This window comes from Canis lupus, chromosome X (assembly GCF_048164855.1).
Source record: "Canis lupus baileyi chromosome X, mCanLup2.hap1, whole genome shotgun sequence".
In the NCBI taxonomy this organism is placed as follows: Eukaryota; Metazoa; Chordata; class Mammalia; order Carnivora; family Canidae; genus Canis; species Canis lupus.
The window spans coordinates 13391304-13413704 of record NC_132876.1 but is presented as its reverse complement, the minus strand read 5'-3'; the positions used below and the strand labels follow the sequence as shown (position 1 = coordinate 13413704).

The 22401-nt window shown below is 38.8% G+C and overlaps 1 long non-coding RNA gene across 4 annotated transcripts in view; it reads left to right on the top strand.

The window, feature by feature from the left end:
• Positions 1 to 22401, top strand: part of LOC140628152 (uncharacterized) — a 365765-nt gene that overhangs the window by 332309 nt on the left and 11055 nt on the right. For 3 of the 4 annotated variants that reach the window (XR_012026535.1, XR_012026537.1, XR_012026534.1), the window contains 2 exons: positions 4606 to 4722; positions 21886 to 21958. This is a non-coding gene — a long non-coding RNA (uncharacterized lncRNA). The remainder of the gene's footprint in view (positions 1 to 4605; positions 4723 to 21885; positions 21959 to 22401) is intronic. The other variant, XR_012026536.1, reaches the window with a different exon arrangement.

Below are 22401 nucleotides of genomic sequence, written 5' to 3'. Positions count from 1 at the left end.
TATCAAATTAATGAGCCTACAGTTGTTTGTAGCATTCTCTTATTTTTCCTTTAATGGATACATGCTCTGTAGTGTTATTCCTGCTTTGTGCCGGATGTTGTTTGTGTCTTCTCTCTTTTCATCTTTCTCACTCTTTTATTGATTTTTTTTCAAAGAATCCATGCTTTGTTTCATTGATTTTTCTCTCCTGTTTTTCTATTTTCAGTTTTATTGATTTGTTTGCAGCTTTATCCTTTTCTTCCTTCCTTCTGCTTGCTTTGGGTTTATTTTGCTCTTCTTTTTTTAAGGTATAGGAATTTAGATGATTGATTTGAGATATATCTTACTTTCTCATATTAGCATTTAGTGCTATACATTTGCCTTTCCACACTGATATAGCTGAATCCCATATGTTTTAATAGATTGTATTTTCATTCTCATTCAGTTCTCTATATTTTATTTAGTTTTTAAAAAGATTTTATTTATTCAGTTCTCTATATTTTAAATTTTTTATTTGAAACTTTATGATCCATTGATTATTTAGAAGTGTATTGCTTAATTTCCAAATGTTTGGAAGATCTTTTGTTATCTTTCTGTTATTGATTTTTAGTTTGATCCCACTGTGCTCAGAGTATATACTCTGAATGGTTTCAGTTCTTTTTTTTTGAGAGAGGAAGAGAGAAAGCATGCAAGCGGTTGTGGAGTGGGATAGAGGGAGAAGAAGAGAGAGAACCCCAAGCAGGCTCCATGCCAAGTGTGGAGCCCCATTGTAGGGCCCAATTTCACCACCCTGAGATCATGACTTGAGCCCAAATCTAGAGGCAGACACTTAATCAAGTGTATACTTGACACCAAGAACCACCCAGGTGCCCCTAACTTCAGTTTTTTAAAGTAGCTTATAGTGTTTGAACACTGTGAGAAATAGCATTTTTCCATATTTCAGGCATTTGGGGAACAAAGTGCTGTTAAGAGATGCACGATTCTTTTTGTTGGGGGACCGGAGGTTATTACTTCATGAGTGCCTATTGCTCACTCCCTCACTGAGTGCTTTACATACATAATTTTGTCTAATGCTCTCAATAACCCTTTGAAGTCGCTACTCTTATTAACCCCACTTAAAATATGAGAAACCTGGGCAGCCCCGGTGGCCCAGCAGTTTAGCTCCATCTTCAGCCCAGGGTGTGATCCTGGAGATCCTGGATCAAATCCCACCTCAGGCTCCCTGCATGGAGCCTGCTTCTCCCTCTGCCTGTGTCTCTGCCTTTCTCTCTCTCTCTCTCTTTTTCTGTCATTAATAAATAAACAAAATATTTAAAAAAATAAATATGATAAACCTGAGAACAAGAGTTTAAGTGACTTGCCTAATTTCACTTGGTAAACATGGGATTTGAATTTTAGCCCTTCCATCCCGAAAACTCTTTCCACTAGAAAGTTACAGGTGAAAAAACTGGTAAGGACAGAAGAAATAAAGGGTAGTAGGAAAAAAAAAAAAGGGTAGTAGGGACCATGTCCTAGAAAAGCAAGCAGGCAACCAGTTATCCAATGTCCCTCTTGTTGCTACTTTCTATGATGATGTTTAGATACCTACATCAATTTGATATTTCATTTTTATTTTTTTTTTATTTTTTTAGATTACATATATTTTAATAAACTAGTATATCATAATAAAACAAAGAAGGTAACAGATTGCAAACAACTAAAACCTATGTCAAAGGTATTAACTTAAAAAAAGTATTACTGACATAACAGTGAAATTTTAAAGTGCCAATTTCTTGTTATCTGTTGTTCAATAATGGTACTTGAAATTTAAATAGATGACACATTATCAGGTGTCATAGTAAGTTAAAGTGTATTTTTAAAATAGATGTGTTATTTTGAAAACAACTTCCTAAGCCATTTTTTAAACTGTTTTATTTTGAGAATTAAAGAGAATTTGGCCTAATGGTTGTTTAAACAAATTCCTGTGCTAATAGCATTCTACCATTGTAAATATCAGCGCTCATAACATTACATATTTCAGTAAAAGTGAAAAAATAAAAAATGTTAATGACAATATCCTTTTTAAAATTTCAGTCTATGAAATATTTTCCAGTATTCTGAGCTTATCTTTATATTTTTGTGTCTTTCATGCCCTCCTTCCCCTTTCTGTTCTATCTGGACCCTCAGGGGATGGAGGATACTCACCCAAATGGGGAGGGTGAATCTCTTCACTCAGGGACTGATATTTGATTTTTAAAATCTTAATTCAGATGATACGGATTTTTGGGGGGGCCACATAATGTCAAATAATTAGTTTGATTATAATAACGTAGAGTTTAATGGCAAAGTGCCTTAAGATGTCTGTAGAATAGAGAGTAAAACACCTAGTCCCAAGAGTTGTAGGACTGAGATAAGGGATCTGAAAGTGTTTCACCATCAAGCACTATACAAATTTATGAGATTATTATGATGATAATAGAAATGATGCTAATGTTTATGTAGGAGCCAAGCCCCTGTTCATCATATAGAACAAATATTTTCAGTCTTGAGGCTACAGACCTCATGGGTAGGATTCTCTGAGGCTGTGTGTAAACAATATGGGAAGGTGCATTTGGGGGAGGGAGACTTATCATCTCCTCCCAAAGAATATTTGGAACTGACTAACTGCATGAGTGTATAAATGAAACGGGAATGGCTGACCATGTGATATACAAAATAGCACACAGTCACAGACTTCTGCATACTGAAGTGGTTTTGTCGGGTGCAGCCAACTTGATGAGGGTTTCTTTTCTTATCCCTAGACATGAATGGCCTATATGCTACTTCCCACCTGAACTGAGCTTAGCAAGAAGCATATTCACATGGCAGTGTGTATACCCGGATAGGAAGCTTCAGGCATTTTACAGATGAAACCATCCTCGTTAAGTTTCAATTTTGAACAGGTCTGTACATTAGCTAGTTAGGAACTGGGATATCTGGATTTGTAGAACGAAGAGGATTCTATACTTGGAGTGTTACCATGGAACAACTGAGGACACAGGGACTGTGAAATCTCTGCCACTGGTGTAAAAGCCACTCCCCAGCCCCCACCCCAAGAAGTGACCTTTACACTACAAAATTGGTCTAGACCAGGCAACACATTGTAAGGTGCACAGAGGAAGCTCAATGAATGACTCAGAATCCAGGCGATGAAAGAAGATTCAGGCAAAACTGGGAGAGATGCTATTTCTTTAGCCACATTTGGATAAGGAATGGCATAGCTCCAATGATAGGAGGTATTAGACATGATGTAAGAGCTGACCAGTTGGCATTTATGAGGCTTGAGTTAGCATGGCACAAAGCTGGACGTCAAGCACCTATGTTGGGATTGGGTCTCAAGACCCAGTCTGTATCAGACCAAATGTCTATCTGGAATGACTTGAAAGACATGAAGTGCAAGAGAACATGGTCATGGTCCCAGAGGAAAACCGAGATAGGTATCTTTGTAGTATCAGTCCTTGAATGTGAGGGGCTATAAGTTTGCCTAATAAAATACAGGATGACAATATGTCATGGGAAATACTATATATTATTTGTCCTTTATCTGAAATTCAAATTTAACTGATCATCCTGTATTTTTATTTGCTGAATCCGACAATCCCAGATGAGTGAAAAGCCATTTTCCAGGGACAGTACCTGAGGTAAGAAGACTAGTAATTCTCAGACTTTTCTTTTAGATAGGCCCCAAGGTGAGGCTTGAGCTCACGACCCTGAGATGAAGACCTGAGCTAAGATCAAGGGTCGGATGCTTAACTGACTGAGCCACCTAGGCACCCCTTTTTAAAAAATGTTTTAAGTAACTCTCAGACTTCAATGTACATACACATCACCTGAGAAGTCAGCAGGTATGGGATGGGCCTCAAGCACTTGCAGCTCTAAAATGTTCCCAGGTGATGCTGATGATGTTGGCTACAGACCATACATTAAACAGCAAGGGGCTAGATGTTTCAGTTACTGAGGCACCTTTCCCATTCCACAGTAAAAGTTCAGTCATTACCACCTAACTCCTCAAGCCCCAAGTGGAAGAATGTCTTCAGTTGTGTTGCAGATAGTGCCCAGAGGTGAAGAATTTGGAGTCCATATTGGGTGGACAAGGCAAGCAGAAACTCTAGCAGAATGGAGCAGTAACAGGATTCATTGTTCTAACCCTGTGGTTCCCAAATTGTCTGCACATCATTATCATCAAGAAATCTTTTAAAAATTCCAGAGCCCAGGCCCTCCCAGACTAAGAAATCACAATCTTTGGAGGGTGGGTGGGTTGGAAATGGGCATTAGTATTTTTGAAGCTCCCCAGGTGATACTTATGCGCAATTTGGGGAACCACTGTTCTAGTGCCAGTACTGGCAATGAGAGAACCTAGGCAAGAACAAAAAACGCTTTTATAGTTCCAAAAACTGAGCTGGAGGCGGGGGGATCCAAGTGGATGGGCCTAAGGAACCTCCGTTGGCTTAAAAGAAAGCATAAACTCTTAAGCAGTTATCAGAAAAGCTACTTTTAAGGCCCCCTCTTGGATGTTCTGATTGGTGATTTCTGGAAGCTCCAAGGCCTGACTTTGATTTATCACATTTCTAGTCTCTCTGGGACTGACTGTACTTTAAATTTTCCCAGTCACCCACACCTTCTGCCTGACATTGAGCACAAATATTTGGAACTGTGGCAAATCATCTGCTGATACTACTTGGACATGAAAGCATGTGAAAAAAATCAGCACTGTGTCTACATGAGGTAATTATATTCTCTCGTCTTGCTAAAACAAAACGAAAACAAAAATGTAAGAAACCACCTTTGCTTTCTACAGCACTGGCTCTCAAACTTGGCTGCACATTGGGATCGGCTGGGAAGCTGGAAAAATACTGATATATGGTCTTACCCCCAGAGATTTTTTTACTTAATTGATACAAGGTGCAGAATGGGCTTTGGGTTTGGGTTTTGGGTTTTTCAAAAGAGCCCTAGGTGGTTCTAATGTTCAAAGCATTTGAGTACAAGTGGGTAAAGCACTGGGGCTTGTTTTGTGTTCCCAAACCAGGAGTATCAACATAACTTGGGAACTTGTCAGAAATGCAAAATCTAAGGACTCACCCCTGGCCTAGGCATCTGGAATCTCTAAGGGTGGGGCCCACCAATCTGCTTTTTAACGAGCCATACAGGTAATTCTAATGCTTGCTCAAGTTTGAGACCCACTGTTTTTGGACTGCGATGCTAACTGTGCATCTGAAGGTAGGTTCTTAAACTTCCTCAGCAATTTCTGTTTTTTCAAAATGGTAGCCATATGAATGCACGCATTGCCAATTACTGATTTAATATCCTCAGTAGGTATATGTGCCTTACTAAATGAAGTAATATATAAGGTTAAAATGCCTTCACTGCTATTTTGCTACCATGTTCACTTTCATTCTCTCTCTCTCTCTCACACACACACACATAAGCACACACACGCACCCAAGTCCACTGCAATTGCAAAGAGAGTAGCACAGAAAGGGAAGAAAGGAGAAGAGGTAAAGCCTAAACAGAATTCTTAGTTTGAAGTATAGGCTCAGAGATAAATTAAAATTGACTTGAAAGAGTAATGCTTAGTAGAAGATGGACAGAAGGAGCAGCAAATGACCATAATGTTTACATGATATGGGGGGATCCCTAAGCCCGGTCTGTTTCTACCAATCAATGGTTCTTAGCCATTTCATCTTGCCACCTTTTGGCCCACACCCTGGCCCAGACGAAGTCTAGGAACTGTGGGTCCTATTTCCCAGTCAACTGCTCTTTGGTGCTTGGTATGATTTTTAAGCAAATCTCTTAAGGGGCTTACGGTTTCCCCCAATTTCAGTATGTGAAAAATATGAACCTATGCTTTTCCTATAGTCTGCCCAGGGGATCCTGAATCTTCCTGGCACTGCCAATCCTCTCCAGGGCTCCAACCACAGTGGGGACAAGAGATAGACTGCCGCTGTGCGAGAAAACAGGATACTTTACCCAGACTCAGGTTCCCTCTGGGACTGGAGAATCTTAGATTGTTGGGCGGGAGGGCAACAGACAAGGGAAGGATGTGAATGCAGCCACCTTTATCTTTTAAGACTCTCCTTTTTCCCTCCAGCCGAATACACATGCATGCTTTTTGTCCTTAAAACTTTGTAATCCTGAGCCTTCAAACCTATTTTGTGTCATTTACATAAAACATTAGACTTTGATGTAATTTTTATGAGCCATGGACAGAAAATAACTCCTTTGTAACTATTAGCATCAGGCTTGTTGGGGGCCTCCTCTAGACAGTTTCTAATAGAGAAGACCATGTAGACAATAGAAATTTCTGGCGAGTATAAACTTTATTTTTTATTTATTTATTTTTTCAAAGTATAAACTTTAGAGATCTTACTTTATGGACCAGGAAGATGAGGCTTAAAATCATCAGTTATTTGAAGACCAAGTTCTTAACTATGCCCCGTTCTGGAAGTATCTAACCCAAATGCAGACACTTCTCTAAAACTTTATTTTCCTCAAGTTCATTCTTTAATCATGAGCTCAACACATGCCTTTTGTAATGCTCAAACCACGATACAGGCTTTGCAAACCACGATCAAGCTGAGGGGCATCTGGGCTGTAAGCCTTCCCTTCCTGATGATTGTGAACATACCTATCAGCTAGTAGCAGGGATGAGCCTTGAAAAGGTATTGCCACAAGTCCCTCTGTTCTCTCTGTAAAAGTGTGATGAACAGTGTTTGCTATAACTGTAAACATGCTGTGTTAACTATTTGAATCAAGTCTGTTGAAGCCCAAAGTTTAGGATGATAGCAGCAGACCTGACATCAATGACTTCCTCTTTTGAGTGGGGATATGGCTCTGGCTCTTGGTATATAGTCCTCAGGATTGCAATCTTGAAATCTTTCCCTCCCATCCTGGAGGCACAACTTTTGGGAACTCCTTTTATCATCTATGGGAGGGGGTGGGTTGAAAGTCGCGTCTGTACGTGTTTTCTGTGCTAATCTGAGAGCTGGACTCAACCCCAGGACTTGGGTCACTTACACACAGAGATCTCATTGTGATGAGAGAGGAAAGTGGCAGTTCCTCAGCTGCACTTTGAAATTCTGCATTAAAAAAAAAACTCACTAAGTATTCATAAGCCTCTTATTTAATGAATGAATCCCTTTGTGTTTATATCCTTCACAACTCAGGGAACAAATAGGGTTTAGTTGCTAGAAAGTGAAAACTTCAAACTCATCAGAATGGGAGAAATAGTAGGCAATTTAGATGAACAGTGGAAATGACTCCATCCCAATCTCTTGGTACCTGCTCTAAGGGCATGCCCAACCAATGCTATCTTTTTCAGGGTCTCCACCTCCATTTTAGGGCATTCTCCAAAAAGGGGCAGCAAGATGTTGGCCAGCATAAATCCAGATTGAGTTGGTGATGTGCTCACCTGAAATCCAGAGACAACAGATCAACCCAGTGAGTTTTGGTAATTACCTATTGCTGGTGAATGGCTTGACTACTGTCTGCCACGTGCCTTCCTCTTGCTTCTTCCTCTTATATCTGAGATTGGCATTTACTTCTCCAGCATGAGTAAACCACTGAGGAAGCATTCTAAAGATCCAACTCTCTCAGAATAGATCCAAAAGAAAGTTCTGAGTTCACATGATTTCAAAATGGAAATGGGATAAATTCAGTCTTGGGTCCTCCCACTCATAAGGGTAGTTTCAAGAAGCTCTTCAATATTAATTAGTAAGCTGTGAATTCAGTTCTGTGCAATTATGATGAGCCAGTTTTTGGAGTATGAAAGAGCTAACTTATCGTATTTTTGAATTACTCATCTAGAAGCCCGAGTATTTTTGTATTTCCATATTTCTCGAGTAGCACTTAATTTAATCTTAGCCCCATTTCTTTCAATAAACCATTGTTGCGTCTCATAAGCAGCACAGCTTCTTCCTCTAACTCATCTCCCCGTGAAATTGGTTTAATGAAGCAGAAAGGTATGAAGCATTAGCAACAGTGGAATCCATGTGGTAGCACTTCATTTTTCAGAGGCACTCACATTTCCACCCTAATTTATAAAATCAGCACACAAATGATTTTTATCACGGCCATTACATCAGTATAAATTACTGCCTTTTTTTATAACACGGCAGTTAGTCAAACTGTTGAAATGATATCTATTAGTCAAGGATGGGGGGAGAGGTGGGTAAGAGTTAGTGAAAATGAGGGCTGATGGTTGTCTTACAGAAACACTAATATTAATTTACCATAATGAACACCGATGGGGTATTTTGCAAACGTACAGATGAAAATTAAATGCACAAAGTGAAGCAAATGGGTCAATTTGTTCAGGACAAAGAAGGGGACCTTCAATAAACAAACGGTGCTATATAGAGACAGGCAGCATGCAATTAGTCAAGCACTCCTCCTGTCCGGTGGGCAGGCCGCAGCCACCCTGGGCAGGAGCCATTGTGGTTCTCTCACGAGTGGGTGCCGTCATTTATCTCATTGTAGGAACTGTCATCCTGGTTTTGTGCCCTGCAGCCTTACCACTTCAAATCCATCCTGCCAGAGCCTCCTTGGAGAGTACTACCCACTGGCATCTCTTCTTTTCTCCATTTGCCACCTGGGTTGCTTGCTAGAACCTAGCTTCCCCCCTTTCAAGTAAGGCAAACCTCAGGCATCTGACCTCGCTAATATGGACACATGATCATTTGGGTGGGATTGGATGGATGGCTCCCTTTGCTCTGGCTGTGAGCAACAGTTGACTAAGCAAACAGTTTATGACTTAGTTTCTTTTGGAGAGATGGGATGGATGGATGGATGGGTATAGGATGAGTTTAACCTAAAAGAATGGCCCATGTACTTCAGAAGTAACATTTAAACATAAGCAATTTGTGTATGAATTGGAAGTCATTCCTGTGCATGGAAGGTGCGGTTGCTCTGGGTATACTTCTGTGCTGTGAATTCTATGCAACAGTAATTGAACAATATTGAAAATGCATTTCCTGGGGCGCCTGGGCAGCTCAGTCCACTGAGCCACTGCCTCTTGGTTTAGGCTCAGGTCATGATCCCATGGGTCATGAGATGGAGCCCCACTTGGGACTCTGCTGTCAGCAGGGAGTTGGCTTGAAGATTCTCTCTCTCTGTCCCACTCCCCACTTGCACATGTGTACTTTCTCTCTCTAAAACCAAGTCTAAAAAAAAAAAAAGAGAAAATGCATTCCCTTCTTTTTTTTTTTTTTTTTAAAGATTGAATTATTTATTTATTTATTTATGATAGTCACACACACACACAGAGAGAGAGAGAGAGAGAGAGAGAGACATAGGCAGAAGGAGAAGCAGGCTCCATGCACCGGGAGCCTGACGTGGGATTCGATCCCGGGTCTCCAGGATGCGCCCTGGGCCAAAGGCAGGCGCTAAACCGCTGCGCCACCCAGGGATCCCCATTCCCTTCTTCTTACTGGCTTCACTACCATCTACCAGTCTAACTTAATGAGAATATATAAAGTATGGGAAATTCTGAGTTCTATATTTAATGATTCATTCCATTAAAAATATTTCTTCAGGGGATCCCTGGGTGGCTCAGCGGTTTAATGCCTGCCTTCGGCCCGGGGCATAATCCTGGAGTCCCGGGATGGAGTCCCATGTCGGGCTCCCTGCATGGAGCCTGCTTCTCCCTCTGCCTGTGTCTCTGCCTCTCTCTCTCTCTCTCATAAATAAATAAATAAAATCTTAAAAAAATATTTCTTGGGCATGTGCTATATGCTAGGAACTAGGCTAGGTGCTTAGGATCCAGTGGCAAATGAACCTGCTAGTGGAGAAAGCAATCACTGAATAAATAATTCCAAGCAAGATTTATAGGGTTCCCAAAGTTGGTTGCGATTCCACATGGGTTTCTATTATCCCTTGTTACTCAAGGCCAGTTGTGAATTCAAGGAATATGAATTCATTGATCATAGTCAGTGACCATGTCTGTTTAGGTCTTGGTAATTCAGGTGCATACTGTTTTTTTTTTTTTTTTTACCAAATTTGGGATACTATTGAATGGTATCAAGTGACAACTTAACATTGATTTTGGAGGTCTGCAACCTGCAATGCCTGGTATTTTCAAAGAAGTGGTTCTTCAGCAGTTGAGACATAGATTGCAATGAAATTTGTCACCCTGTAAATACCACAACTATTTGCTTGTATTAAATGGGGTCAGTAGTTCACAAACCTAGCAATCTTAATATTAGATAAGCCAAAGTTAGTGTAATCCGCTTTGTTGACCTGTCCTCCATTTGTGTTTATTCTCCTGAAACCATTGAAGTTTCTTATGCTCTAAAACCAGGGTTGGCAAACTATGGACTATGGGCCAATTTAGGGCCACTTCTTATTTATTGCAGCATAATTTAAAATAGCCAAGACATGGAAATAACCTAAGTGTCCGTCAATAGATGAATGAATAAGGAAAATATGGTATATATACACAATGGAATACTACACAGCCATAAAAAGTATGCAAAGATAGTTTTATTGGAACAAAGCCGTACTCATTGATTTGTGTATTGTCTGTGACTACTCTTGTGTAATAGCAGTGTCATTGAGTCAAATACTATATGGTCAACAAAGCTAAAAATACTATCTGGTCCTTTTTTACAGAAAAAATATCCTAGCCCCTTGTGTAAAACTACTGACAGAATGTGACACTTTTGGTAAGGTACGTAAGGAATTAAAGTTACATCTCTAAGGCCATCATCTAAACAAGAGATCCTTCCTCTTACTTAGATGAGGACAGTCAATAAAATCAGGAGATGTGTGTGTGTATAAAATCACAAAGAATGGATAACTTAAAATCAAATAAAAAAGATTCTTATTCTATCATAGAACTTTTGATACCAAATTACACTATTTATTTTTAAGTAATCTTTACACCCAACATGGGTGAGATCAGGAATGGCATGCTCTACTGACAGCCAGGTGCCCCTCTTGCTTTTTCTAGGTTATTGTCCCCCTGTCTCTTGGCATTACTGATAGAAGCCCACAGCCTTTATAGAAAACCACTCTGCTTTCTTGATCCAAGCCTCTACAGTGAAACAATAGCTTCATGTGGACACCTGCCCTATGACCATACAAAGCAGATTTGATATGTGGCTCTGAACTTTACTAATTGTATAAAACTGGGCAGGTTACTTAACCTTTCTGAAACTCAGTGTCTTCACTTTTAAAGAAGGACAATAATAGGACTTACCAGACAGGGTTGTTGGGAGGAAGGAAAGAAATAGTATACATAAAACCCTTGGACCAATGCCTAGCACAACATATTGCTCAACACATGGTAGCTGCTGTCGATATTATTTCCCCATCCACTTCAAAGACCACTGCCACTGCTTCCCACGATTTTCCCCTCTCCTTTGCCATAATCCATGGTAAATATATCCTCTATTTAGGCTTCTGAGGGATACCCTGACTTCTTTACTCCAGGTGAGTTTTATAGCCATTTACTTTGGCCATCATTCTCAATGGTACATTTTAATTTTTTTCAACTAATATCAACTTTCTTTTTAGAGAAAAATGTGCTGAGTGATTTCATTTAGATAATATTCTTGAAATAATAATTTTAAAAAAGGAACAGATTAGTGGTTGCAGGCACAGGAAAAAAATAAATGATCAGAAACTGCCCCTGAGAAAGTTCAATGCTGGACTTCCTATACAAAGACTTTAAAGCAACTGTCACAAATATGCTAAAAGATCTAAAGGAAGCCATGGAAAAAAACTAAAGGAAATCAGGAGAACAATGTCTCACAAATAGAGCATATCAATAAAGAGATAAAAATTATAAAAATGAAGGAAATAGAAATTCTGGAACTCAAAAGCATAAAAACTAAAATGAAAAAGTCAAGAGGGGTTCCACAGCAGATTTAACCAGGAATAAAAAAAATAATTATAAAACATGAAGATAGGTCGATTGGGATTATCAAATCTGAGGAACATAAAGAAAAAATAATGAAAAATGTACAGAGACTAAGAAACCTGAGGGAAACCTTCAAACAAATGAGTATATTGTTAATAAGAGTCTCAGAGGAAGAGAAAAAAAAGGAGCAGAAAGAACTGCTGGTATAAACTCAAAGAGATCCACACTAATATGCATTATAGTCAAATTGTCAAAATAAAAGAGAAAGAGTAAAACTTGAAGTCAGCAAGACAGAAGTAAGTCATCATATATAAAGGGTACTCAATAAGATTAATAGCCAATTGATCCTCAGAAACCATGATGGGCAGAAGACACTGGTATGACATATTTAAAGTGCTAAAAGAGAGAATTATAAACTAAAAATTCTATGTCCCATGAAACTATCCTTCACAAATGAAGAAAAAATTAAGATATAACAAGATAAAAGCTGAGTTTTTCACTAGTAAACCTACCTTATAAGAAGTGCTAAAGGGAGTCCTCTAGTCTAAAATGAAAGGACACTGAACAATAATTAGAAAGCAAACAAAACAAATCAAAACTACAATGAGATACCACCTCACACCAGTGAGAATGGGGCAAATTAACAAGGCAGGAAACAACAAATGTTGGAGAGGATGCGGAGAAAAGGGAACCCTCTTACACTGTTGGTGGGAATGTGAACTGGTGCAGCCACTCTGGAAAACTGTGTGGAGGTTCCTCAAACAGTTAAAAATATACCTGCCCTACGACCCAGCAATTGCACTGTTGGGGATTTACCCCAAAGATACAAATGCAATGAAACGCCGGGACACCTGCACCCCGATGTTTCTAGCAGCAATGGCCACGATAGCCAAACTGTGGAAGGAGCCTCGGTGTCCAACGAAAGATGAATGGATAAAGAAGATGTGGTTTATGTATACAATGGAATATTACTCAGCTATTAGAAATGACAAATACCCACCATTTGCTTCAACGTGGATGGAACTGGAGGGTATTATGCTGAGTGAAGTAAGTCAGTCGGAGAAGGACAAACATTATATGTTCTCATTCATTTGGGGAATATAAATAATAGTGAAAGGGAAAATAAGGGAAGGGAGAAGAAATGTGTGGGAAATATCAGAAAGGGAGACAGAACGTAAAGACTGCTAACTCTGCGAAACGAACTAGGGCTGGTAGAAGGGGAGGAGGGCGGGGGGTGGGAGTGAATGGGTGACGGGCACTGGGTGTTATTCTGTATGTTAGTAAATTGAACACCAATAAAAAAATAAATTAAAAAAAAAGATATATTCAAATCTTAAAAAAAAAAAAAAGAAAGCAAACAAAGAAATAAGGTGGAGCAGTAAAGATAGTCATAAAAATAAATGGAAAAGAGAATAGTATTGCATTTTTGGTTTTAAATTCTTTTTTTTCCTATATGATTTAAAAGGCAAATATTTGGGGCTGGCTCCAAATGTTTGGAGGCTCAGTTGGTTAGGCATCTGCCTTCAACTTGGGTCCTGATCCCAGGGTCCTGGGATCCAGCCCCACATCAGGCTTCCTGCTCAGCGAGGAGCCTGCTTCTCCCTCTCCCTCTGTCACTCCCCCTGTTTGTGCTTGTGCTCTCCCTCTGTCAAATCAATAAATAAAATCGTTTTAAAAATTTTAAAAACTGGGACACCTGGGTGGCTCAGTAGTTGAGCGTCTGCCCTTGGTTCAGGTTGTGATCCCAGGGTCTAGGATAGGGTCCTGCATCAGGCTCCTTGCAGGGAGCCTGCGTCTCCCTCTGCCTATGTCTCTGCCCCTCTCTCTCTCTCTCTCATAAATAAATAAATAAAATCTTTTTAAAAACTAAAAAAACGAAAAGGTAAATGTTTAAAATTATTATAAGTCTTTGTTGATGGACACACAATGCCGATAGATAAAGTTTGTGACAGTAACATAAAGAGTGGAAAGAATTGTAAAGCAGCAGAATTTTGTATACTGTTGAAAGGAGGTTGGTCCTAATTTAAACTTAATTGTTTCAAAATTAAGATATTCATAGTAATCCTCAAGGTAACCACTGAGAAATAAACTAAAAATGTACAGAAAATAACAGAGAGGATCAAAATGGTACACTAGGGGGAAAAATCAGTCACAACAGAAGGTAGTAATGGAGAAATTAAGGAGTGAAAAAAAGTATCAGACCTACAGAAAACAATTAACAAAATGGCAAAAGTTAAGTCTGGTCTTATCAGTATTTATTCATTTTTAAACTTTTTAACAGTAATCTCTATGCCCAACTTGGGGCTCAAACTCAGAACCCCATGATCAAGAGTTGAGTGAGCCAAGTGCCCCAGTAATCACTTTAGATAAAATGGTTTAAACTCTCCGAACTCTCCAAGTAAAAGGCAGACATTGGCAGAATGGACAAATAAACATAGTTCAAATATCCAACCATAGAAGAGTAACTAGATTCAAAGACACAAATCGGTTGAAAATAAGAGGAAGGGAAAATATGTTCCATGCAAATAGTAACCAGAAGAGCTGGTGTGGCTATACTAATATCAGACAAAATAGACTTTAAGTCAAAAATTGCCACAAGAGACAAAGGATGCATTACGTACATAATTCATCAAAGGGATAATTCATCAAGAAAATATAGCAATGATAAACATATATGAGCTTAATAACAGAGCCCCAAAATATATGAAGGAAAAACTGATAGAATTGAAGGAGTAATAGACATCTGTACAATAGTAGTTAGTAGACTTAAATATCCCATGTCGAATAATGGATAGAACAAGTAGAAAATTAATAAGAAAACTGGAGATTGAACAACACTTTAAAACTAATTAGATTTAGCAGACATATATACAACATACGGTCTAACAGCAGGAGGAAGCAAATTCTTTTCAAGTGCACGTGGAACAATCTTTAGGGTAAGTTATACGTTAAGTCACAAGAGAAGTTTCAATAAATGAAAATTTTCAAATCATACAAAGAATCTAATCACACTGGGATGAAACTAGAAAGCAATAACAGGAGGAAAACACAAATTTCTCTAAATGTAAAAATTAACACACTCTTAACCATTGAGTTGCAAAAGAAATTACAAGTAACATTAGAAAATACTTTGAGATGAATAAAAACAAATAAACACACACACACAGAAAACACAACATACTGACATGTATTGGGTCAAAGAAAAGTCGTGCTCAGAGGGAAATTTATAGCTGTAAATGCTTGTATTATAAGAGAAGAAAGATCCCAAATCAATAACCTGACTTTACACCTTAAGGAAAAGAAGAGCAAGCTAATATCAAAAGCTACGAGAAGGAAGGAAATAATAAGTATTAGAGTGCAGATAATTAAAATAAAGAATATAAAAACAATAGAATCAATGAAATCAAAAGTTGGCTCTTTTGAAAAGATCAACAAAACTGAGAAACCTTTATTTTAGACTGATCAGGAAAACAGGAGAGAAGGTTTAAATTACTAAAATTATAAATGAAAGTGACATTATTACTCCAGACCTTAAAGAAACAGAAAGGACTATAACAAAGTACTATGAAAATTATATGCCAACAAATTAGATAACCTATATAAAATGGACGAATTTCTAGTGGCACACAAATTACCAAAACTGACTTAAAATAAATACGAAATATGAATTGACTTAAAGCAAGTGCAGAGACTGAATCAGTAAACAACATCCTAAAAAAAGAAAAGCCCATGACCAAATGGCTTCATTGGTGAATTCTACCAAATATTGAAAGAAAAGTTAACATCAATCCTTTTCAAACTTACAAAAAGTAAGTGAGGAATTAACACTTTCTAATGCATTCTATTAGGCCAGCATTACCCTGATACTAAAGCCATACAAAAACATCACAAGATGCTCGAAATCACTGATCATCCGGGAAGTGCAAATCAAAACTACAATGAGATATCAGATTACCCTGTCAGAATGCCTAAAATCAACAACACAGGAAGCAGCAGGTATTGGCAAAGATGTGGAGAAAGGGAAACCCTCCTGCACTGTTGGTGCAACCTGGTGTAGCCACTCTGGAAAACAGTATGGAGTTCTTCAAAAAGTTAAAATAGAACTACTAGGGCACCTGGGTGGCTCAGTCAGTCAAACCTCCAACTCTTGGTTTCAACTCAGGTCATGATCTCGAGCTCTGAGCTCAATGTGGAGTCTGCTTAAGATTCTATCCCTCTTCCTCTGCCCCTCCCCTGCTCACATGCACACTCTCTCTAAAATAAGTATAAGTTAGTGAATAAATTATTTAAAAATAGAACTACCATATGTTCCAGCAATTACACTACTAGATGTTTACCCAAAGAATACAAAAAAATTCTAAATCGAAGGGATACATGCACCCTGATATTTATAGCAGCATTATCTACAAGAGCCAAATCATGGAAACAGCCCAAGTGTCCATTGACAGATGAATGGATAAAGGAGAGGTGGTATGTGTGTATGGGGGTGTGTGTGTATACATAGATATACATATGTATTCACACCTACTCATATATTACTCAGCCACTAAAAAGAATGAAATCTTACCATTTGCAATGAAATGGATGGAGCTAGACAGTATTATGCTAAATGAAATAAGTAGTTAGATAAAGATGAATATCATATGATTTCACTCCTGTGAGGAATTTAAGAAACAAAACAAGTGAGCAAAGGAATAAAAGAGAGAGAGAGAGAGAGGCAAACTGAGAAACAGACTCTTTTTTTAAAGATTGATTGATTGATTTCTCATGAGAGACACAGAGAGAGACAGAGGCAGAGACCTAGGCAGAGGGAGAAGCAGGTTCCCACAGGGAGTCCAGTGCAGGACTCGATCCCAGATCCTGGGATCATGCCCTGAGCTGAAGGCAGATGCTCAACTGCGGAGCCACCCAGGCATTCTGAGAAACACTACTCTTAACTGTAGAGAACTGATGGTGACCAGAAAGGGAGGTGGGTGGGGAGATGGGTTAAATAGGGCATAGGGGTAAAGGAGTGTACTTGTGATGAGCACTGGGTATTGTATGGTAGTATTGAATCACTAAATTGTACGTCTGAAACTAATATTATACTGTATGTTAATTAACTGGAGTTCAAATAAAAACATTTCTAACTGGACATCACAAGAAAATAATACTATATACTAATATCCCTTATGAATATAGATATAAAAATCCTCAACAAAATATCAGCAAACTGAATCCAGCAGCATCTTAAAAGTTTAATACACCATAACCAAGTGAGGTTGATCCTAGGAATGCAAGAATGGTTCAACATATGAAAATCATTTGGTGTATTACACCACATTAATAGGCAAAGGGAAAAAAGCACATCTCAATTAACACTAGAAAGACATTTGACAAAACCCACTATGGTTTCATGATAGAAATACTCACAAACTAGAAATAGAGGAAAATTTGTCAATATAAAAGCTCTATATGAAAAACAGACAACTAATATAATGGTCTTTCAATGGTGAAAGACTGAAAGCTTTTCCCTTGAGGTCAGGAACAAGAGAAGGGTGCCCACTACTACTACTTCTGTTTAACATTGTACTGGAAGTTTTAGCTAGGGCAATTAGAAAGAAAAAAAGTGTTCATATTGGAAAGGAAGAAAGGAAAGTCAATTTTCAGATGATATGAAATTATATATAAAAAATCCTAAAGAATCCACAAAAAATTAGAGCTAATAAATGAATTCAGCAAAGTTGTATTATACAAAATCAATACCCAAAAATCTGTTAAATTTTCATACTTTAGTGCTTAGTCATCTTTAAATGAAATTATGAAGACAGTTTCATTTATAATAGCATCAAAAAGAATAATATGTTTAGGAATGAATTTAATAAAAGAAGTATAAAACTTATACTCTGAAAACAAAACATATTTGTTTTTTTAGATTTTATTTATTTATGTATTTATTCATGAGAGACACACAGAGAGAGGCAGAAACACAGGCAGAGGGAGAAGCAGGCTCCCTGCGGGAACCCAATGTAGGACTTGATCTCGGAACCCCGGGATCACGACCTGAGCTGAAGGCAGACACTCAACCACTGAGCCACCCAGGTGCCCCTTCAAAACATATTTGAAAGAAATTATAAAGACCTAAATAAATGGAGATGCCTCATGTTCATGGATTGGGAGACAATATTGCTTTAATGGTGACACTATCCAAGGCAATCTACAGCTTCAATGCAATCCCTACAAAACTTACAGTTATCAAACAGTGTGGTACAGACATATAGATGGACATATAGATCAGTGGGATAGAAATGAGAGTCTAGATTAATGTATCTATTGTCAATTGATTTTTGACAAGGGTGCTAAGTCCATTCAATTAGGAAATAATAGTCTTTTCAACAAATGGTTCTTGCAAAATTGAATAGTGACATGCAAAAGATTGAATTTGGACTCCCTAGTTAAGACTACATATAAAAATTAACTAGAAATGGATCAAAGACTTAAATGTAAGAACAAATATTGTAAAACTCTTAGAGGGAAATGTAGGATATATCTTCATATCATTGGATTTGGCAATGGATTCTTAGATATGACATCAAAACATAGATAACAAAAGAAAAAATGGATAACATAGAATTCATCAAAATTCAAACTTTATATGTTTCAGAGGGCACTATCAAGATAGTGAAAAGATAACCTAAAGAATAGAAGAAAATAGGGATCCCTGGGTGGCGCAGCGGTTTGGCGCCTGCCTTTGGCCCAGGACGCGATCCTGGGGACCCGGGATCGAATCCCACGTCGGGCTCCCGGTGCATGGGGCCTGCTTCTCCCTCTGCCTGTGTCTCTGCCTCTCTCTCTCTCTCTGTGACTATCATAAATAAATAAAAATTTATTAAAAAAAAAAAGAATAGAAGAAAATATTTGCAAATCACATATGTAAAGGATTTAGTATCCATAATACGTAAAGAGCTCTTATAACTCAACAACAAAAAGACAAACAACCTGATTGAGGAGTAGTCAGAGGACTTAAATAGATATTTCCCCAGTGAATATAAATAAATAGCCAACATGCTGGTAGTGAGAATGTGAAATGGTGTACTTGCTTTGGAAAACACTTTGGCTGATTCTTCAAAATGTTAAACATTGAATCACCATAGGAACCAGCAATTCCATTCCTACAAAAGAATTAAAAACATAGGGACGCCTGGGTGGCTCAGTGGTTGAGTGTCTGCCTTCAGCCCAGGGTGTGATCCTGGTTCTGGGATCAAGTCCCACATCGGGCTCCTTGTATGGAGCCTGCTTCTCCCTCTGCCTGTATCTCTGCTTCTCTCTCTGTGTCTCTCATGAATAAATAAATAAAATCTTTAAATAAATATAAGACTTAAGAGTGTATTTTAAAAAAAGAATTGAAAACATATTTAAGCAAATGAATGCATACAAATGTTCATATCAGCACTACTCACTTTAGCCTCAAGATGGGAAAGAATAACAAGTGTCTATCAGCTGATGAGTAGACAAACAAATATGGTATACCCATACAATTGAATATTATTTGGCCTTGAAAAGAAATGATATAGTGATACATGTTACAACATGGATGAACCTCTAAAACATGCTGATCAAAAGAAACCAAAGAGAAAAGGTCACATATTATATGATTCCATGTATATTAAATAATCTAGAATTGGTAAATCTATAGAAACAGAAAGCAGATTAGTGGTTTCCAGAGCTGGGGTAAGGGAGAATGGGTAGTGACTGCTTAATGGGTATGGGATTTCCTTTTGGAGTGATGAAGGTGTTTTGGAATTAAATAGAAGTGATGGTTGCCTAACACTGGGAATGTACTAAATGCCTTTGAACTGCATGCTTAAAATGCTTCATTTTATGTTATGCAAATTTTAAATAAATTTAAAAAGTGATCATGCTATGTGCCATGAGGAGAATGGATTTGAAAATAGCACGAATGGAAATGAGACCAGTTAGAAGGCTATCACAGTGGTCCAGATGAGAGATGATGGGGGCCTCAATTCAGATGCTGGCGGTAAGGATAGAGAGAAGCAGGTTGCTTCAAATTATTTAGGAACCAGCGTATACAGGACTTGGTGGCCAATGAGATGAGGTATGCATGGCAGCAGGCCCTGAGGATGTCTCCGAGGTTTTAAGACTGGGTACCTAGTCAAACAGCAGCACCATTGGGATTAAAACACATTTTACAGATGCACAATTAGGGAGGCCATTGGCTTGCCCACTGTCCCACAGTGAGCCAGTAAGGGAAACCTGTGCAGTACTGCTCTCCTGCTCTTCTGACTTCTGGTTCAGGAGCCTTTGCACATAATATAGCAAAGACGAGTACAGACTTTAAGAAATACCTGGAATATTTTCAAATAACTGCATAATTGAGATCTTATTTGCCTTCATTTTAATACCTGTGTTTGCAATTATGAAGTTTTAGCCATGACCATATTCTGATGTAAATACATCTCTCCTCTCTGAGCCCCCAGCGGCTGCCACCTCCCTTTATTATGCTTTCTATCCGGGACTGACAACCCTGAAAGGCCCTTCTCTCATTGACCTTTCCTCTTGCATCAGCACAACCCAGGAAATGTAATGTAGCTTTTCCTCTGCTCTCCAAAAACAATATAGCTGTAAGGGAATGAGTTTCTGCAGCTACCAGCTTTCTGGGGTTGAAATAGAGATGAGCCACTCAGAGCACCCCAAGTATAGGGATGAGTAGAAGAGGCTTTGGGCTTGGGGTTGGGGGCTGGGCAGGAGAAAGGAGACAAAGCACGTGACCCTATCATGGGGACCTCAGTCCCAGGAGGCAGTGGGGGTGGGAGCACAGCAAAACCTCAGCTGCTAGAGAGGAAGAGCCAAGACCTTTTGTCTCATAATGTATGGAAGAGTGTGCGCATGTATGTGATGATGATGATTAAATGGTACATGGTATCAGCGAAAATTGTCAGCACAGATGCTGATTAGGGATGCTGAGGAACTAATAGTATGGAAGGAAACTGGAAAAATTGGTCTGAGTGTGGAAAAGTAATACTAATTACAATCATTTATGCGAACTGCTTACCATTTATGACTAATTACCACCCAACACAATAACCATTAGGTATATCATTAAGTATGTGTCAGATTAACTTTGTTGTCAGTTTTATTTGTGATTAGAACAGTAAACTCTGCATGTATGCTTGCACTTAATAGTTTGTTGCTCATGCAAGCACGGCTGTCAGCTCACAATTTAAAAAAACATTATGTTAGGGCTGGAGCGTGGCAGGCTTTGAATTCCAGGCTAAGTAGTTTGTAGTTAATTTAGGAGGCAATGGGGAGCCCTTACAGGATAATCAACAGGGGAGATACATGATCAGTGCTGTACTTTAGGAATCACAGACTGGCAGGGCTGAAAGATTCCTTAGAGATTACTTACCCAGTGGTCACCATCCAGGAGGCATGGCAATCACACCGAGGGTTCTCGAGGGGTTGTCAAGATTTCAGAAAGACTACAGGGAGCCATGCACCTCTCCATAATAAGGCTGTACATTTCAACTGCAGCATGAATGTTATTTGTTTGGGGTTAGAATTAATCAAACTGGGGCACTGATCAGAAGCATTAATTGGCAGTTATGAAGTCTGATTATTTATTTTTACTTTTAAAAAGATTTATTTATTTCTTATTTTAGAGAGACAGAGAGAGAAGAGAGAGAGAGAGAGTAGGAGCAGGGGGAGGCGCAAAGGGAGAGAATCTCCAGCAGACTCCCTGCTGAGCACGGAGCCCAACCCTGAGATCAGGAGCTTGATCCCATGACCCTGCAATCAGGACCTGAGCTGAAATCAAGAGTCGTATGCCCAACCGACTGAGCCACCCAGGTGCCCCGATTATTTTTTTTTAATGGGAAAACAAGTTAATTGTTTCTTAGCAAATGAAAATTTTAACATTAGAATTTTTTTTTCTAATCATGGGCTCCACAAATTAAAAACAAAAGAAAAGGGGGTCTTGAGTCGTGAAAAAGTTGGGAGCCTCTTTACAATACAACCAATCCTTTCATCTCCAGATGGGAAAACAGAGACCGATGGAACTTGCCTTAGAGGAAGATGGACAAATGGATTGGACAGTACAAGTAGAAGGTAAGCAAAGTTAGATACCACAAAATCAGTTCCGTAGGCACTTGAGGTGCATGGATCAGGGTGGTACAAATTGGTTTACAAAGGAGAAGGGCAGATGGGAGAGAATCAAAAGGCAGTGCCACACAGGATCACTGGTTGGATGTGGGCAGAGAAGAAGAGAAAGAAGTTGAAGAGGACTCTGAAATTTCCAGTGTGGCTGAATGGAGCAATGATGGCATCATCAGCAGAAATACAAAAAGATGGAGGAAGAATTGGTTTTGGAGTAGAGGGGAATCATGAGTTTGGTTTTAGAATATATTGCCCATAACTTGTAGTGGTGAGTTTTCAAAAAGAACATGGTGATAGAAATTGGAAACACGTGGGTTTGGCTTTTGGTAAGGAATTTTTCTTTCTGACTCTCATTTTCCGTATCTATAGATTTGGGGCAATAATATCTACTTTGG